Source organism: Panicum virgatum, chromosome 5N (assembly GCF_016808335.1).
Source record: "Panicum virgatum strain AP13 chromosome 5N, P.virgatum_v5, whole genome shotgun sequence".
Classification (NCBI taxonomy): Eukaryota; Viridiplantae; Streptophyta; class Magnoliopsida; order Poales; family Poaceae; genus Panicum; species Panicum virgatum.
This window is the reverse complement of record NC_053149.1, coordinates 31,293,572-31,298,760: the sequence shown is the minus strand read 5'-3', so window position 1 is coordinate 31,298,760 and position 5,189 is coordinate 31,293,572. Positions and strand designations below refer to the sequence as shown.

Genomic DNA, 5,189 nt, shown 5'->3' with positions numbered 1-5,189 from the left:
TGAGCACCTCACAGCCTCGAAGCAACCAGAAGTACTTGGAAGACTACTTGACGTACCTAAAGGAAGGCCTAGGGACAACCAGAAGGAGGTTCTTACTTGAAGTACTCGAAGACGCCTCGCCAAGTACTCGATACCTGCAGGACTCGGCTACGAAGAGCTCAGGGGCTTGTCAGACCCGGGGCAGCGGGACTGCTTATAGGCATAGAATGTTCTATAGTAAGGGATAGCACATGGATGTACCTTACCTCTTTTGTAACTACATGAATTAGGCGTAGAACTAGCTGCAGTACGAGGAAACTACCCGACCATGTTGTTATAGGACTCCAACTGTACTCGGCTAGGACTTTCCATGTAACCCTGTCCCCCCGGATATATAAGGGCGGGCAGGGACCCCCTTAAATCAGACATCAACATCTAAGGCAATACAAGCAACCACACAGGACGTATGGTATTACGCACCTCGTGGCCCGAACCTATCTAAAATCCTTGTGTTCCTTGCACCATCGAGTTCTAGAGCAAGTCGATCCCTACCTACAATCCTACTACTAAGGGTATCCCTGAGCAGGCTTGGCGGTAAACACCGACACATAGATCCTCAATGACCTAGGGTTTCCATGTAACCCTGCCCCCCCCCAGTCTATATAAGGGCGGGCAGGGACCCCTCCATTCAGATCATTGCTCCCCAAGGCAATACAAACCACATAGAACATAGGGTAATACGCAACATCCGCGGCCAACCTGTCTAACCCTTGTGTTGCTTGCACAATCCTGTTCCTGATCTCAGTGATTCCGCTGATCGTCTCTCTAGCTGAGGATATCCCTAGGTAGACCCGACGGTAAAACACCGACATGAGGTCTTTTTGTGTGCCCGCTCCATGCTGGTCGACTGACCTGGTGTGCCATGTTGATAAAAATGACAAATAGTTAGTTTCGCACATAGAGGGATGGCAAATATGTAGAAGCCAAAATAAGAATAGCTTTGAAAGAATGCCACGGGTAAGGATGCCAAAGAACTGAATACCCTAAAAGAATATCACCGAGTCGAGATACTGGTCGCATGTTCACACTCAAATGTCTACTAGTGCATAGTGTTGTCACGGTGATTATGTGGTATTTAGGAGAGCTCTACTCCAACAAAAACAACTACACTCCATAAAACAAAACCCAAACAGGTCAGCCAACTCCACTCCACTCCATGAAAAATTGGCTCCACTCCAGATTTTTTTGAAAGCTCGTCAAGAGGTGCTCCACCAAATAGTGGAGCTGGTAGAGTTGGGTAGAATTAACCACCATGCCACTGGTTATAATGTTCTCGTACCCCTTCGAAGGAAAAAAAGAATAAGTTAAACTCATTGCTGCGGTGCGATTGGCAGCCGGAGCTCACTGCTAGTTGCCGCCACCTCAGCCTGCTGGGGTGTGCCGCCTTCCACCACCACTTAGCCCACGGGGCGCGCCGCTACTGGCACCGCCTATACCCCCAGGGTGTGCCGCCACCTGTGCCGCCTCTGCAGGCCGGGGCACACCGCCGCCTGCAGATGCCTCCACCTGCCAAGGTGCCGGCGGTAGTGCCCGCCGGGATGCACCATCGCTTGCCGACACTTCCACCCATAGCTGCTGCTAGCTCACATGGGAAGAGGAAGAATGGAAGAGTGGGTTGAGGTTGAAGATGACTTGACAAGTGGGGCACGCGTGGAAGTGAAAGGAGTTTAGATGGTCCTAGCAGGTTCGCTACTTACACACTGGGCCGTTTGGAGCGGAGAGACCTGGGCTTATGGGATTTATGGAGTGGAGCTTGTTGGCACTCCTTAGCCTAACGAATTACTCCGCAAGCGCACAGAGACCAATTGTAGCTTTCACCAGGTGAGTAAGCCTGGGATATCGAATCCAAGGAACGATAAGCGTCTACTAGTGGTCTGGAGCAAACCAGCCGGACCTGCTGGGCAGCAGAGGTACGAGGGTAGAGGGCTTATCTCTAGATAGAATCCTAATTACTGTTGATGGTCGTTAAGTGCAAAATATGACCGTCAACTATACTCATAAAAGAAGGAAAACTATACCTCTTACTCGCATATTTGTATCACTAACCTAGCTCCACAGTTGTTTTCGAAGATTTATGATTTCAGGAGCACAAGTCCAGAATAAGACAAAAACACGACGAATACGTAGACAGAAGTCATAGACGATCGTGTCCTATGTAACATGAGCAAAAGAGGCCCACAAACTAGACCAAACCGACCAACTAAGCCCCGGCACTGACCATCTGACATCAGGACCCACCAGACAGTGTACCAGAGAAGGACGGTGGCCAATGGTGGCAAGGGGGGGGTCGGCCGACTCCACCTATCAGCCAATGAGGCTGAGTTTTGGCAGGAAGCTTGATCTTATCCTCCTAAAGGCTGTTGTTGATGTTTCCATATTTATCTTGGCGGGGACTGACCTCAAGTAGCTATATAAAGGGCCTCACACCACTCACATCACACACACCACTTGAAGGCCTCTCTCTCTACACTCTCTTGTGACTTGTACTCCTTAGGGTAGTGGAGCTAGGCTAGTACTTCATCTCCTTAGCGAATCCAGTCGTCCTCGGGGTCGGCAAGCAATCCTCGACCTCTGGTATAGCTTTGTATTCTGACTTTCATTATATTATTCATATCGAGTTCGTTCTTGGTTATCTCGCTATGTTCTTAGCATGCTTAGCCTTGATCAGTGCTTCATCAAGTTATAATAGTTGCTTGCTTAGACCAGATGATCTAGGTAAGAATATCAGTTCGTTGTGCTTTCGGGCTTGCCTTAGCATCTTACCTGTCCATCCGAAGGGTGGGGGACCCGGGGGTGCTAGGGTGGTGACTTCATATGCGGGCATGGTGCCCGGGTATGCGGGATCCTTCGGATATGACGGTGCTCCACGGTGTGACTGGGGTAGACCACAGGTGGTGACAGCCCTGTCGGTCCGCCGGGAAGCTGCTTCTCGGTTAGCATACTCCCCGACGTTCGGGTACTGTGTAGGAGTTCATGCAAAGATGAAACGGGACTGGATGTTCTCCAATGCGGGTCATTCTCCCCGATGTCCCTAATTTCTTGGCACCTGCGGCTCTAATCAATGTGGCTAACATAACTTATCTGCTAACATGAATAGTATACTAGGAATCTGTGCATATGCTCCCACTAACCTTAGGTGTGGTTGTTTATTCTTTATTCATAAGAGTTGGTTGTTCTGTGTGTGTCACATTGCCCCTGATTATCATTCATTTATCACTTACCCCTATATAGTCAGTGGTCTACATCTTACTTCATACGTGTCATGGTTATGGAACTTGTAAATAAACTTTACACAACCTAGCCATCCCTTGGGAAAATATAAATAACGATACCTTGAATACTTCCGGGCGAAATGCTACAACGGTATATCAGTGCGCTTGTGGATCTTTCTATAAACGTTAAGACATACCAACACCAGCATTTCTGGCGGCGTTGCTAGGAACTAACCACTCCTAGTGGCGATGCTAAGAAATGTCAACAAGCATTTCTGGCGCCGTTGCCGAAGATGGCACTAGGTGTAAAGTATATTTACTAAGTACATAAACATGGCAATATAAGTAAGAGGTAGCTACTGCTTATACAGGCTAATGTGTTTATCTTTTTGTTTTCTCCCGATTGGATGAAAACAGGGTAGTGTATGTCTGGTTTCTCCTTGCTGACAAATTTTGTTGAAAATCCCGAGAAGCTCATGAGAAGGGTCCGACCTCGTGTCGTCCCTCCTCCGATCTCGTAGTCGACAAGTGAACCAGCTTCCCAAGCACCATCAATCACCGAACTCATGGCTGAGAAGACTCTCCGCGACTTTTCCGTCCCCTCAGCTGCCAATGTGGCAACTGGACCCAATGTTGATGTTGGGGACGTGAACTTTGAGCTGAAGTCCAGCCTCATTAACATAGTGCAGGCTAGTCCATTCTGTGGCAAGCCAAATGAGGACGCCAATGCCCATCTCCAGAACTTTTCTGGAGTAATGCAAGACCGTAACCATACAGGGCGTTACGGTTGACGCCATCAGGCTCTGCCTGTTTCCTTTCTCCCTCCTGGGGAAGGCAAAATAGTGGTTTTATCATAACAAAGAAGCCGTCAGCACGTGGGACAAATGTTTCACGGCGTTCCTCACTAAATTCTTCTCATTGGGCAAAACAAATGCCCTACGTGGAAGAATTTCAAGTTTCCAGCAGACAGGGATGGAATCTATCCCAGAAGCTTGTGAGAGATTGCACGAATATATACTCGCCTGTCCTCATCATGGGATGCACGAGTGGCTTGTGCTCCAAAGCTTCTACAATAGGCTAACGACAACATCCAGAGCCCACCTTGATGTTGCTGCTGGACGAGCCTATCTCGACCTCACAACTGCCAAGGCTATGGCCTTAATCGAGAAGATGGTCTCCAGCTAGGGCTGGAATGAGGAACATTCCCAGCCCAGAACCAATGGTGGAATGCATACCGTTAAGGAAACGAATATGCTCGCCGCCAAGCTGGACCTCCTAATGAAGAAGCTCGATGAAGGGAGCTGGCAACAAATTCTTTTTCCCATCCATGCTATGAACTTGTATTATACGTGCGAAGTTTGTAGTGACGGTGGACACTCGGGGAATGACTGCCCCAAAACCCGAGAAGACGCAGCCTACATCAACAACAACAACACCGGGCTCCGTCCACAAGGAGGCCAGGGGTGGAGTCAATCACGCCCACCATTCCAAGGAGGAGGTAACAACTATAACTCAAATTTCAATTTGAACCAACCCTCCTTGAGAGACTTAGTCTTTGGCCAAGCTAAAATCAATGAATCATTAAACAAAAAGCTTGCTGCCAATGATAAAATTTTGGAAAGCATACATGCTAAAGTTGAAACTCTTTCTTCTGCTCATAAAAACCAATTAAGTTTCAACAAAATGATAGAAACTCAACTTGCTCAAATCGCTGCTGTTGTTCCTGTCTCTGAGAACGGGAAGATCCCGGGGCAACCCGAATCTCCCGTTGAAACTGCAAATATGGTGTCTACCGGGTGGGGCAACCTTCCCCGGCGGATACCCCGCACTAACCATACAGGCAGGTACAATCCCCCGAAGAATGACACTTAGGATGGCCTGGTAGCAGCAATTCAAGAAGATCCAGGGGTCTCCATGATTAGCTGCTCAATTTTTTAT

At 48.4% G+C, this 5,189-nt stretch overlaps 1 non-coding gene across 1 annotated transcript; it reads right to left on the bottom strand.

The window, feature by feature from the left end:
• Window positions 1-4,184: 4,184 nt before the first annotated feature.
• On the bottom strand, window positions 4,185-4,291 carry LOC120677043. The gene has a single exon (XR_005676107.1). It is a non-coding gene; the product is annotated as a small nucleolar RNA R71 (small nucleolar RNA).
• Between the last annotated feature and the right edge of the window lie 898 nt (window positions 4,292-5,189).